This window comes from Macaca mulatta, chromosome 15 (genome assembly GCF_049350105.2).
Source record: "Macaca mulatta isolate MMU2019108-1 chromosome 15, T2T-MMU8v2.0, whole genome shotgun sequence".
Lineage (NCBI taxonomy): Eukaryota > Metazoa > Chordata > Mammalia > Primates > Cercopithecidae > Macaca > Macaca mulatta.
This window is the reverse complement of record NC_133420.1, coordinates 105293621-105307829: the sequence shown is the minus strand read 5'-3', so window position 1 is coordinate 105307829 and position 14209 is coordinate 105293621. Positions and strand designations below refer to the sequence as shown.

General features: G+C 38.7%; 1 long non-coding RNA gene across 1 annotated transcript in view; it reads left to right on the top strand.

Annotated features, from left to right (window-relative positions):
* LOC114672672 (uncharacterized) overlaps positions 1–2954 on the top strand; it is a 216760-nt gene extending 213806 nt beyond the window's left edge. The window contains exons 4-5 of the long non-coding RNA XR_003723056.2: positions 1217–1386; positions 2800–2954. This is a non-coding gene — a long non-coding RNA (uncharacterized LOC114672672). The remainder of the gene's footprint in view (positions 1–1216; positions 1387–2799) is intronic.
* Positions 2955–14209: the final 11255 nt, after the last annotated feature.

Genomic DNA, 14209 nt, shown 5'->3' with positions numbered 1-14209 from the left:
CCCCCTGAGCCACCCAAAGAAAGTTGATATGCCCACGGCTCTGTTCCTTTCAGGGGTAGATGGGGGTGGGAGCAGGAAGTGGGAACTTATAAAAGCCTTGCATCACACCCTGACTTGGGTCAGCTTCAACATTAATTTCTTTTTTAGTTTTTATCTTCATAGATTTAGGAGGATGAGTACAGTTGTGTTCCATGGATATAGTGTGCAGTGGTGAAGTCTGGACTTTTAGTGTAATCATCACCTGAGCAGTGGACATTGTACCCAATCAATAGCATTTCACCCCTCACCCCTCTCTTACCCTCCTGCCCACTGTAGCCTCCAATATCTATTATTCTATTCTGTATGTCTGTGTGTACCCATTGCTTTGCTACCACTTATAAGCGAGAACATGTGGCATTTGACTTTGTGTTTCTGGGTTATCAAAATTAATTTCACCTTCAGAACTTCATTTGAATTTGGCTGAGGCTCTCACTGAGATCACATCACAGCTCAGCTTCTTCCTCTGCTTGTATCTTTCCTTCTGCCACCATAGGTGTTGATTCCCCAAGAGCCTCCTGCACACTAATTTCAACCTACAACTTCCTCCGTGTGTACTAATGAAAGGGCCGATCTGGGCAGCTTTTATGTCCCAGGCTATCCCAGGTCTGGTAACCAGCCTGAGAGAAAGGACACCTAGTTCCTTAAGGCTGAATTGTCCCTCTGACTCTATCTAGTCATATATCCTAAAATCAGCCTCTGCATTCGTAAGACACCCTGACATTCATGTATTCCTTTCTTAACTACCTTGAAGAACAATCTCTCCCCAACAAAATTAGTTGCCTATTCAGATCCAGAGCATGTGAGATGATTTCAACTGAACTGAAGCCAAGATCCACGCCTAGCAACATTATCACGGTTTTTTGGGCAAAATGCCATGCTTTACGTGTCTGAATTCACAATTCAATAATGTTATATGCCTTATTCTATTTTCCAGAATGTTACTTCGAATCCCAGATATTGAGACTATCATTTTGTAAGGAACTAGGAAGTGTTTAGTCATTTCTGTTACGTGTAAAGGACAAAATTTAAAATATTTCCCTAAATTTGTTATTTTTTCTGTCTTGCTTTGAAATTTCTATCACTTGTAAGCTAACATTGTTCTCTGTGTGTGTTTTGGTGTCCCTGATTAAGCCTGCTATTGTGGTTCTGTTTTGACACTCTTGATGTCAATTTTCAGGAAACACCTGTCTAAAGAACAACGTAGAGCTCATCATACAGAAGTGAGCCAGCTATCTCTGCCAGACGGAATAGAGTTCTAGCATCTGTGTCTTCAAGGCCAAATGATGTATGATCCAGTTTGATTTAATTTACTTATCATTCACATTGGAGGGAATTCAGAATACGAAGGTATGTTCACAAAGAGACCATTTCTGCCAAATTCAAAATAATTTCTAAGTGTTCCTGGAATGTGTGACTGTTGATTATTAAGTCAGAACTTACTTTCAGTTAAGGGATTCTCCCATTATATCTTTAGCCCAGTAGTGCCGAACTTGGTTGACCATGACTCTAGCTAATAGGTGATGTATGTATACTGTGAGAAAACTAATCTACCTCTTCAAATATCTTTCCTAGTTAGCCAAGATTTGCAAGTACTGGAGAAAATGAGCTTTTATCTCTAAAAATGGTCAATCTTCTTAAGTGCTCTTTCTGTATTTTCTTGGCAGTTACATACACATGCTCACTTTCAAATTCAGAAATCATAATGATTGGCAGCAGGGGTGCCTCAATCTACGCACTCAAGTGTCCACACGATGTTGCACCTCTTTATTGACTAGGGAATGAAATAAAAGCCAACTTCTGAGGGCTCTTTCTGCTGGGATGATAGAAGATTGACTCCTTTCTCCCTTTCTTGGGGTTTCCCTCTCTCCACTGGGGTGGGAGCCATGAATCTGGGGCCTTTTGCAGAGATAACACATTAGAAGTGAGAGCCCCTTGTAGTCATTACAGCCATCTCTCTGCTTTGACAACTTCTGAGATGTTCCTTGCTCCTTCCCACATGGCTTCTTCAGTCCTGGCCTCTTCTGTTCTTTCTGTGTCATGCTTGTGACCTGGAGCTTCCTGAAAGGCTGTCTGTGGCCATACTAAGTTTGAAGCACTTCTCTCAAATCTTGTCACCTCCTTCAGAGCAGCACACAAATTCTCTTTCTCATGTAACCCAGTGCCTATTCTGCATTTCCTGAACTCCTTACCTCTATTCAGTGTACTTCTACTTTTTTTTTTTTTTTTGAGATAGAGTCTTGCTCTGTTGCCCAGGCTGGAGTGCAGTGGCATAATCTCAGCTCACTGCAACCTTGCATCCGGATTCAAGTGATTCTCCTGCCTCAGCCTCCTGAGTACCTGGGATTACAGGTGCCCGCCACCACGTCCGGCTAATTTTTGTATTTTTAGTAGAGACGGGGTTTCACCATGTTGGTCAGGCTGGTCTCAAACTCCTGACCTTGTGATCCGCCCACCTCAGCCTCCCAAAGTGCTGGGATTACAGGTGTGAGCCACCGCGTCTGGCCTACATTTCTTAATGGTGTAGCCATTTGAGGGGGAAAATACAGACAGACTTGAGATTTCTATAATCACCATTCCTCAAGATACAGAAATCTTATAATCTCCTCAAGAGCAGATTACTTGCTTTAATGTGTAATAATAATAAAAATACATTGTGTGTGTGGGGGGGAAAGGACCACACAGATTGAGATTTTAATATCTGAACCTACTATTCAACCACAAATCTTATTAGCCATTTATTGAAAAGCTTTCTTGTTTTAGACAGATAGAACAGGCCCTGAGTAAAGAAAGGAAGATGCAGAGTGCCCTGCGAAGAACTTGTCACCAGACAGCAAAGGTTGTGTCTCAAGCTTCAGTGCAAGTGTGGCCAGTATGGGTCCCAAAAAGTCAAGATGGCTCCTGACAGCAGTAATCAGGTACAGGGATGCCCAGTGATGGGGAATCAAAGGCATCTAGCCTAGTGCCGAAGTTTACATTCTTACCAGCTATGAGATCTGATGTGCCACTTAATCTCTCTGTCCTTTAGTTTCCTAATCTTTAAAATGGACAGACAATTTAAAAAATAATTTAAACAGTTCCTGAAGTATTACAAAAGTGATTATTGATGACAATGATTATTTATGAGAGCACCAGGACATGGGAAATGTAGATTATATATTCTACAGGATATATAATCCTATATATCCTGCCAGGACAGAAAGAATAATGTGGAGGAGAAATATTGAATTGACAGCATATTTACCTAGATGGAATGGAATTAAAACTAGAAGAAACTGAATGTACTTTGGATTGGTAAGATTAAGTTTCCGGACAGCAGACGAAATGGATGTCTATAAATCCATTTTTCACAAGTGGGTCAAAGTGTCTATAAATTCATATCTTGCTGGATAATTAGATAATTCCCTTTTAAAAATAACATGTGGTTATAGTGAACCAGACACAAATACAGGATTTATTGGCAAGAACTAATTGATTCTAATTAGTTTGATACCTAATTTGGTTTTATGTTTCTCTCTTTGCGTTTTACCTCCAAATTGAAGACTCTTTACCTTAACAGCTTATACAGCATAATCTGTTAAACATTTCTGGAAAAAGAAATGTATCATTCCCTTTGAAAGTTATTCATTCCAATCATAAAATGCCACAGGCTTTCTCCTCCCCCACCTCACCCTGCCCCATTCAGAATTCTCTAGGGAAAGAAATGGTAGGGAGATGAAAGTCCTTTAAGACTTCTCCTTTTAAGAAATGAGACTCTCTTTTCCCTAATTTAATTAAAATAAACATGACTTGAGAAAGAACATGAAATACCTGCAGGTTTAATTCTAGTTTCTCTCCATCTGTCAGACCCATATTTTCTGAAATGACCTAGCAGCTGTGCTGCAAAGACGCTCTACATTAATGTTCTCCTTTATCCATGTATAAGACTCAAGCTTTAGTAAATATTTTAATATTTTGTTTATATTAGGTATAGCCACCTTTTAAAAATGCCATTGAAAGCTTAATGTTTTTCTTTGATGGGTAAAATATTGGCAATTGAAATGGGACATCTAGCTCTATAATTGTTGACCTATGAGAACATTTGGAAGAGTCTTCTTGTTTATAACTAAATTTCAAATCGTACCATGAGAGTCACTTTTCAGTGATTCAGAATGGACCATGGTCTGCTTCTATGAGTAGAGGCGAACATATATATATATATATATATATATATATATATATATATATTTTTTTTTTTTTTTTTGACACGGAGTCTCGCTTTGTCGCCCAGGCTGGAGTGCAGTAGCCCGATCTCTGCTCACTGCAAGCTCCGCCTACCGGGGGTCACACCATTCTCCTGCCTCAGCCTCCCGAGTAGCTGGGACTGCAGGCACCTGCCACCATGCCCGGCTATTTTTTTTTGTATTTTTAGTAGAGATGGGATTTCACCATCTTAGCCAGGATGGTCTCGATCTCCTGACCTCGTGATCTGCCCGCCCTGGCCTCCCAAAGTGCTGGGATTACAGGTGTGAGCTACCGCGCCCAGCCGAGGTGAACATACATTTTATATGGTCTCAAAACAATCATAGGTTTGTAAAACAAAGAAATAGTAATTTGGTGATAATACCTGGACACAAAGGGATGCTTTACTCCATCATTCTGTCATTCAACTACTTATTTATTGAGCACCTATTATACTAGGCATGATTGGAGGAGCAGGGAAAGGGACTTTATTTAGATACAGATCTTGCTTTCAAGCATGTTAATGCTTAAGATTCCTTTAACAGGATGAAATAATATGTGTCCCCCAAGAGGAAGAAATCAAGGATTATTTCTTAGGAAGGGTGAGAGGGGAGTATACGTGATTAACAGAACCCTCATAGAAAAGCCTTAAATCTGAGCCAGCTTTGAAAGATAGATGGGATTTCAGAATGTGTCTTCAGGGGGACAGGTCTTTTTTGGGAAGCAACAGCAGAGGCACATTCGGAGGAGGCAGGAAGGGACAGAGTGTACGCCGGGAGGGTGAGAGCTGCACAAGAAATGAAAGGCAGTTAAACAATAATATTCACCATAGTTGATATGAGCTGAGCAAGGAACTTTCACACAATAGTGCTTCTTAAAACCCCCTCTGGTGTGTACTAATAGTCAACAGGAACTTGGTAGTGTAACCAGAGAACTGCTGTGAGGTTTACATTTCTTTAAATCTGGACCTTTAAAACATTTTTACAAAGTGTGCATTTTATTCCATAATACAAGTACATTTGTTTTCAGATAAAGAGTCTTAAATTATTTTCAGGAAAATGCCACAGTTTTGTATCATGGGAGTGGCCCCCATCCCTGGATGTACGTGATCTGAGTTTGAGAAGCATGGACATACATTTGCTCACATACTAATAGCAGAAAATAAGTACAGAAAGGAAGATTAATGTCAGATTGTGGTTGGCCTTGAGTGAGTAGTTCTTCTTCTTCTCATTTTTTAATTTTTTTTGTTTGATACAGAGTTTCGCTTTATCACCCAGGCTGGAGTGCAGTGGTGCGATCTTGGTCTCTAACCTCCACTGCCCAGGTTCCATTGATTCTCCCCACTCAGTTTCCCGAGTCGCTGGGACTACAGGCATCTGCCACCATGTCCAGCTGGTCTCGAGCTCCTGACTTCAGGTGATCCACCCGCCTCGGCCTCCCAAAGTGTTGGGATTACAGGCATGAGCCACCACGCCCAGCCTTGAGTGAGTAGTTCTAAGCTAATGCACTCGGCAGGAATTTTTTAGGAAATGAGGGATGATAGAAGGTTTTAAAGCAGGATAGGCACAAAACCCAAACTTGCTTGAGCCAGCAGGACTGACTTGGTAGCAATATTTCACATGGATTAGCTGGGGAAGAAGAAAGGAAAGCAGAAGCCCAATTAATAGCTACCAATGCAATCCAGCGTAGTGGTAGATATAAGGTAACAGAAGAGAAAAAAATACAGCATAGACTCGGAAAGGATGGAACTTGAAAGCTGATTGGAAGTTGGTGGATAATGATGAGAGAGGAACACACACTCTGGGTAACTCTAAGGCAGGTAACTGAAAGGTCCACTAAAGGAAATAGAAAATGTAAGGACCAGAGGAGCAAATTTGAAAGTAAAAGCCCATATGTTCCACTTTAAACCATTAAATTTCAGATAGCCAAGTTCCATTCTAGCAACCTGATGTCAAGAAGCATGAACTTTTTTTCAAAATTTCCATTTATTGCATTAAGGATGCATGGACTTCCAGTAAAATCTTAGATGTACTTAGTAATGATGTATCAATATTTTAAATCTATTTATATATTTATGTAGTTTTAATCACTTGTTACTACTAAAATATAACTTAATTCAGATTTTTTTGTTAAATATTAGAGATTTGGGGATTAAAATAAACAAGTTTCAATTAATAAACACAATACTTTTTTAGCATAGAGAAACATGATAAGAGATTAACAAAAGACTTTGAAGAATTAAATATATTTTATTACAATTAAATTGTATAAGGGAAGTAAAATACAAATTCAAGGAGAAAAGGAAAAGGTAAACTGGGAAAGAGTAGCTTCTTAATGTCTTTTTAAAATAGATGATGGGATGTATCACATTGTATGTATGTAGTCTCCATTGGATACATTTAAAATTGATGCGATTTCTATTTTGAAATATCAGTATTTACAATGTAGGAGAAATTGCATGCTTTTCAGCTATTTAAACTTACAATGAAAAAATTGTAAATATCAATTTAGGAAATGTCAAAGGGGATATATTGTTATTCAAATTATTTTAGGAGATACTTGAGCAAAATAAATTTGAAGAGCACTGCTCCAACATATGTAATTTGGAAATTGGCAGGTTCATCTTGCAACTAGACTGGAATCGCCTCTTTGGATGCTGCTTTTCTGAATTTGTGTTTCTTCTTGTTCCTCTTCACTTTGCTTGGACAACTCAGTGTGGCTGCAGCATGGAGTTTGTAGCTGGTGGTTTCCCTTGATGCAGTATTGCTAACCCCCAAAAGGTCCCTAGATGGGGGGGGTGGTTTGGGTGAAATACTGAACACCTGGCAGGCCTCATGCTGGGTGGAAATCCTGGCTTTGTTTCATCCTTGGTGTGTGACCTTGGGCAAGTCACCCAACTTCTTTGAGTCCTATCTGTAAACAACTGATGTGGTTATATAAGCGTTAAGTAAAATCATGTCTACACATTACTTTGCACCATTTAGCATAACATAACAACTCAGTATAGTTCTTTTTTTTTTTAATTATACTTTATGTTCTAGGGTACATGGGCACAATGTGCAAGTTTGTTACATATGTATACATGTGCCATGTTGGTGTGCTGCACCCATTAACTCTTCATTTACATTAGGTATATCTCCTAATGCTATCCCTCCCCCCTCCCTCCACCCCGCAATAGGCCCCGGTGTGTGATGTTCCCCTTCCTGTGTCCAAGTGATCTCATTGTTCAATCCCCACCTATGAGTGAGAACATGCAGTGTTTGGTTTTCTGTTCTTGAAATAGTTTGCTGAGAATGATGGTTTCTAGCTGCATCCATGTCCTTACAAAGGACACAAACTCATCCTTTTTTATGGCTGCATAGTACTCCGTGGTGTATATGTGTCACATTTTCTTAATCCAGTCCATCATTGATGGACATAGTTCTTTTTAACTATTAAGAGTTGTGTATAGTCTTTATATACAGTATAGAACAAACAGTAGTTGTTCTCAGGGCAACTGGCACCTTCCCAAGTAGGTGAATTTAAAGACCTTTATCAGTTTTCTGCTTACCTTTTCTCTTTTAAGCAAAACAAGTGTTTCATTAAGTAAATGACTAACACAGGTAAATGACAGTAAAATGTTGAAATTGTTTTTGTTATGCACTCTGCTTTCCAGCAGCCTTTAAACACCTTTTCTATCACTGGAGTATTGCTTTATTTGTGTGCCCTAAGGTAGTGTGTACAGGTAGGATGCACTATGGCTCTATAAATCAGATGCATTTACCCAAGCCTCGGGTTGGGAGGTGAGGAATGTGAATCTACTCTCCAGGTGAGGGTTCAGTAGAGCCATGAAATGTTCTTGGACACTTTCAAGTCTCTGGCACAGAAGTGGTCCTAGTGCTGGTGACCATAGTGATGGGAGGAGAGTCATGTCCCTGGTGGCTGTGCCAACTTTAGCACCTAGTTCGTGGTGGCAGAAGTAGGAGATAACCCATACAACTACTTTTGGACAATTTATGTATCTTTGCAGAATGCATGGCACCTATTTTGGAATCTCAGCCTTCTCAGATCTTCTGTAATTCTCTAATATCCTTTCAACAAACTTCTTTATTGGCTTCACCAGTCTACTACTTCCCAGAATGAAACAAATATACAATAGGTGATTTTAACAGGGCAAGTTTTGAAAGAAACAGGTATCTATGGTCTCATATTAGTCACAGCCTAATCTGATCTGGATCTTCCTCAGACTATTTTAGACTCTCCTTTTATGATACCACACCTTACACACATAGTGCTATCTCATTGGTGCCTGCAAATCTCCAGGCTTTGTGTAAGGAAGCTATATTCTTCTGGTCTTTTAATTTGGAAGTTCTCAAACTTTTATCTGTTGTCAACATAGTGGATGAATATGAAATCATACCTGTTGTAGCAGTGGGGTGCTATGGGAGTAGAGGTGAACTGGAGACACTGCAAACTGGAGAAGCTGGAAAAAATAAGAACATTTACTGGATGAATGTAATTTGAAAAACTGCAGAGCAAAAGCTGATTTACCAATGTTTACCCCTCACACTGTCTACCACACCCCGACAGTATTAATCTAGACTTGGTATTTGTTTTATAAAGTCAGATCATAATGACAGACCTTAGATAGTAGTAAATAATATTTGTATTCTCCTTTTTATAGGTTTATGTGGAAAAGGAAGGACAACATCCCAGGAATGTGACCTTCTGAGAGGGACTTAGTCCTATAATTCATCCGTCTGGGGAACATGCATGAAATAAGACTTGGAGACAAAGAAAGGCTGAATGCAATAGTAAGCCGGTATAAAAATTATGTTCTGGGAAGCAAGGCTACGAGTTACAGAGGACCACTTTATTTATTTCTGTGTATTTATTTTCAATTGGTGTGATATTTAGAGTAGTCAATCCTTTTGACCCCTCTTAACTGCTTATTGATCAGAATACTGCTAATTCCGCATGATGCACATACTTTTTAAAAAAGACTTCTTCAATTAAAGTGATGAATGTAATTCATTTATTCTTCAAATTTGCTCTGATATTAATTAATGAAAAAATGCATTACAGCCTTTTTGTAAAAGATGAGGGAAAGGTAAGTAAGGCATCCTCTCCCTGAGGGCTTCAGATTTTATCTCTAATACTCAAGATGATAAAGTTGATATTACATTAGCCTTAGATATGTTAGTAATCAAGTGTGGCCAGATAGCTGCCTCCTGATTACATATCTGAGAAGATAAATATGGTATTTATGTCAATCAAAGTCAACTTCAATTCACTTTTTGACTAGTTCCAAGTTTAATAGAGTGTTCTGCAAACAGAAGAAGCTTAAGAGATCAGCCGAAAATGAAAAAATTATTTACCCCTCAGCCATCTTCAGGCTAAAGATACATAGTCCCTCAATATATTCATTGAATGTGAGAAAGGCTGCAAAACTTCGCAGGTTTACTGATATGGCATAACTTTGGTTCATGAAAAAAGGTGTTTTTTTTTTTTTTAATTATGAAAACAATGTCACAACATTACAAAAAGTTTGGCAAATACTAGGAAAAATATCAATCATAATTTAAACACTCAAACATTAAACCAAATGCAGTATTTTTGATATTCGTGGGTTCTCTTCCTTTTGTTTTTCATTCAAACCATCTTCCATTATTGCAATCATAATGTACTTATAAAAACTTTGTTCCTTCTTATTAAAATTAGCTGAAGAAGGATTTTTATGTATTGCCATATGGACTTATAATTATCAATTTTAAAATTGCATAGTTTTCAATCGGGTAGATGCACTATAATTTAACATTCTCTTGACTGTGGACATCTCGTTTACTTTTAACTTTTTGCATAAAAGAGTTTCCAATGAATGTCTCATGTTCATTGTGTTTTCCATTTTGGGGAGAATTTCTTTAAGATAATTCCTGGACTACATAATGACATTGTCTAAAAATTGGTGACTTTGGTAAGACCAATTACAGGAGGGTGTTAGAGACTAAAAGCCAGTTTTCAATGGGTTGAAGGGTGAGTGGGGGTGACATCCTAGAACATTTTTCTGCTGACTGTAGAAAATATTTTCGAGAAAAAGATTGAAGCTATAGGAACAGGAAAGAATGACTAAATGAAGGAGGTCCTGAAAAGGCAGGAGGGGTCCAGAATTGCTGAATGCCCATAGAAAGTTAATAGTAGGAAAAGGAACATCTGCCCCTCAAAGTGAGGGAAATCACAATTGTAGATATGGATGCAAGTTAGACTGTTGGTTTAGTGGCAAGAAGCTGAGGGAGTTCCAGGGTTCATTTGCCTGGAGGAGAACAGAGAATATCTACAACAGTCATTATTAAGAGTGAAAGAAAATAGACTAATAATCATAATAGCTTGAATTTTCTCTTGTGCACTCACCATGTGATTGCAAGTGTGCTGAGTGCTTTTTATGAATAGTCCCATAATAGTTGTGTCATTTTCCACCAATTCTCAATGGCACTAGTATAGGCAGGGTGAAGAATTTACTCACGTATGAGTTTTTGCAAGGTTAGTACCATGGAAGAGCAATGCTAAGAGGCAATTAAGAACCTCGGCATGAGAGATTTGAAGGGTGGGATCATCCTTCTCATATAGGTGGTAGAGGGTATAGAACAACATGCACTGTTGAGTATTTTATGCAGAAATAAGGACAAATGTGTGCCACAGCATTGGCAGAATAAACCATAAATAAAAGGACAATTCGTGGGGCCAAATCTTTCGTATTACTGGAAGAAATCTGACTCTGATATTACTGGTTTATTTCCCCACTAGCTGGGCATGTCCTCTATTTCTGCACGGAGCTCCAATGATATACAGGTAGAAAGCACAGTGGAAATGTAGAGTTTAAACATCTTGAGTGGTCCTAATAATAAAAGGAGTCATATATTTTCATTAACATCATCCTAGAGAGGCATACAGCACAGGCTTCAGGGCCAGCCTGCTTGAATTAGATCTAGGCTCTGCTACTTACCAGCTGTTAACTTTCAGTCAGTGTTTCTATGCCTCAGTTCTCTCACCTGTAAAAAGGCAATGGTAATGGTATACGCCTCATAAGATTATTTTGAAGATTATAAAATCAAAACCTACGAAGCACATAGAGAAGCTAAGTTTAGAGTAGCTGCCATCAGGTTTATTATTAAAATAACAACTACCACTTGTTGAGGCTGTAAGTACTAATGATATGCTAAAGACTTTATTACTTTAGTTCATCTGATTCTCACAAAAACTTCCTGAGATAAGCTTATTTTCTCCATTTTACAGATGAAGGAACTGAAGTTTAAAGAATTTCATTACCTCACTTTATGCCATTCCAACTTAGAAATGACAGAGCTTGGATTCAAATCCAAGACTGTTTGAACCAAAGTATTATGCAACTTTCTTAAGCCGGTGAAATTTCTGTGTGTGTGTGTGTGTGTGTGTGTGTGTGTGTGTGTGTGTGTGTCGTGTGTTCTTCTGTTTCTCTCTCTTGCTAAAACTCTTAAAGTTTGTTCTGGAGCTATCGCAGATGTGGCTTATCCACATGCCATCACGTTTCTTTACCATTTCCTTCCTGTCCATCAGACCCTGCCATGTTTTCCCTCACTGGAGCCAACACAGCATCCTGCTTTGGCAGAGGGCTGAGCTTAGGCTACCAAAGCCACTAGTACATCGATAGGCTTATGTAAACCCTAAAATGAACAGAATTGCCAGGAGGGCTTATTAAAAACAGGTTACTGGCCTCATGTTGAAGTCTATGATTGTAAGGTTTGGAGTAGGGTCTTAGAAATTCCATTTTTCACAAGTTCCCAGATCGGAGAATCACACTTTGTCATATCTTTGTGTCAGTATCCTAGAGTCCTCGTTTTAATCAATTATATTTATAACAAAATACGACAAAAACAAACGTTGTATTATACAAAAGAATGAGAAACTCATTTAAAAATCCTAAACGGATTACTTCCTTTTGGCTTACATTTGTCTACTATCTCTTTGCTCATTGCCTTTTTTCATGTTGTTTTAAGTGTTTCTTGTAAGTGGTGTGCAGCTGGTTCGTGCCTTTTATCCTGTCTGTATTTCAGCTAAAAATGCATGCACGGATCTGGTTTCTTAGTGTTTTTGTTTCATCTTTTCCTACATCTTTTGATGTTTTAGATTGCTCATTTCCTCTTCCTTTTTCTCAATTATTGGCCTCCTTAAGATTCTGTTTGTCCAAATTTTTCTTTTATAATTTGAAGGGCCTCTTGTCTGCATATTTTTATTCCAATAAAGATGACCACCCCTCTCCTTGTTCTCTTAATGGGATATGGAAGATTCTACTATCAGTTCTGCACAGCGTGCCCGTTATTCCCTAGGTCACACTCTGTTTCTCTAGCACCCTGCTCTAATACCTTGCTCCTCCAGCCTCTTCCTCCTGTAGAGTCAGCCCTATGAAAAGCCTTTATCTCTCTCCTCTCCCCTCTTCCCTCAGCCCTGTGTTGTCTTTGGAATGTTTTACCTTTACTCTCTTCCCATCCATCTTCAAGTCCTAGGGTTCGCTAAGACTACTTACTGCTTATTCGAAGTTTAGAAATGAGTCTGTGTACTTCCACCTGAGAGGGGCAATGAAAGCAGTGGGTCCCTTGGCTTTATTAAATTACACCATTGAGACTTTTTCTCTTCTTTCTCTTCCTCCTCCTTTAATTAAGGCTTTATTCTGTGCAGGTGGCTACCTTGCACTTCATTGTCTCAAAGGAGCTTGGCCTGGGCTGTAGAATGTTCTGTGCGTGCTTGCCTGTGTGTGCACTTGTGTGCATGCACATAGTTCCAGCAGCAGGGATAGTAGTTTCCCAAATACAGAAACATCCAGGGAGCTAGCTGTTGTTCCACCCATTTCTGTGCCTATTTAGAAAGCAAACTGAATGAACAAGAGTGAGATAACTTTTTGTAGGGATAACCTTGAATGCATATAATTTATTGTAAGCAGGTAAATGATTTTTGTCTAGTTATCAATGACTTGTGGCATAGCTCACAGTAGTCCTTAACACAGTCTGTTGTGCCCTAACCCACGATGAACCACCTCTGCTTCTCGGCATTCCTGAAACTTGTCCTCAATCCTCCAGCTTTCCCGAGATTTCAGCATCCTTAACAAAGCACAGGTACCTGTCTGGCTGCACATCAAGGAGCATGTAGTTACCCTGCTGTTCTCTGCACAGATGGAGCACGTTGTCCCCTTATAAAAGGTAAAGGAACCTTTCAAGAAGAGTCTAGGCTCACCTTTTAACAATTTGTTTTTGGCTCCTGAGGTCAGTTTACATCATTGTCTTTACCAAGGTGAGGTGTGGTGTGCTCTCTACTCTCGGAGAAGATATCCCAATATTTGCTTGTGCCTTTTGAAGGACTAATTTGCCTTCCTAAATAATTTCAAGATGTGTCTTTATTTTATGTTAAAATTTCCATTTGAAGGCTTGGCGAATCTGTCATTTCCTTTTTTTTTTAACTAGTCACCCTTGGGACGTGTCCCTGACACTGTGAAATAGGCTCTGTTGGGTGTAAGGTTTATGAATATGAAATGAAGGAAATTTGCATGATTGTAAAGCAGTTTTCATTGAAACTCTCTTTTGTTTGAGCACAAAATCTGTAACAGTGTATGAAACACTTAATTAATGAACCTAATCCTCGAAAAAAATGTGAAATAAGAAGACCAAAGTGGGATTGTAACTTTTCTAAATGTTTTACCATTTAGCAACCAGTTTATGCCTAAAATAGAGTCTTAACATCAACATCATTTAAAAATTACTGATTGTCACCTCTTTTGGAGTTTTGGAGGTTTACTTCTTTAAGTATTTCTTTAATGAAAACATAAACTTTTAATTACAGGTTTTCTATGTTTATTTTTTTTAAATAGAAAAGTCTCCAAAGACATAGGACTTCAGTCTGGGTCTCACTCTGATGAGATGAGGTAAGGTATAGACATTCCAAACAAAAC